We start from the raw sequence: 727 nt of genomic DNA on the forward strand, positions 1-727 counted from the left end.
AATTAACTGTAAAAGTATTTTTGAAGAAAAATTCATGGTAAATAAGAGTGTGCTTTACATAAACCAGCAAGTTTAAGATGACAAAATACAAGCTGTAATATGTGAGGAAGTACTAAGTTTCTAAGGATTTTAATTACATTGACTGTGGCCTATTACTCTAATTCTGGAAAACTATCACACTTTTTCTTATTATTGTCAATCAGCATCCTCATTCTTAATTCCTTTTTAATTAAAGTAAAAGAGACTGTCGTTAACATTGAACTCAAATCATATTCGTTAACAGTGGTCTATAGGTAGCAGGCAGTGCTTTTATTTCTAGGGCTTCATAATAAACAAATAGACCACAGTCCTTTGCCATTTATTGGAGAATTATAGAGGCTTGGTGTTTAATCAGTAAATAGTGAATGAGTGTTCTATAGGTAGCAGGCAGTGCTTTTATTTCTAGGACTTCATAATAAACAAATAGACCACAGTCCTTGATTATATGGAGGATGCATTTATTTAAATAGAAGGAAGCATACATTTTTACAATTGAAGTTTGAAGTTCAAAGTTTGTTCTCGTTCTCTAAAAATGTGTTAAAATAAGGCAGGAGAGATGGTTTAGCGGTTAAGAGCACTGGCTACTCTTGCAGAGGACCTGAATTTGGTTCCCAGCACCCACATGGTGGCTCACAAACATCCATAACTCCAGTTCCAAGGGATCTGACACCCTCTTCTGTCACCTCCA

The sequence above is a fragment of the Nannospalax galili genome, unplaced genomic scaffold (genome assembly GCF_000622305.1).
Source record: "Nannospalax galili isolate Female #2095 unplaced genomic scaffold, S.galili_v1.0 scaffold26763, whole genome shotgun sequence".
Taxonomy (NCBI): Eukaryota; Metazoa; Chordata; class Mammalia; order Rodentia; family Spalacidae; genus Nannospalax; species Nannospalax galili.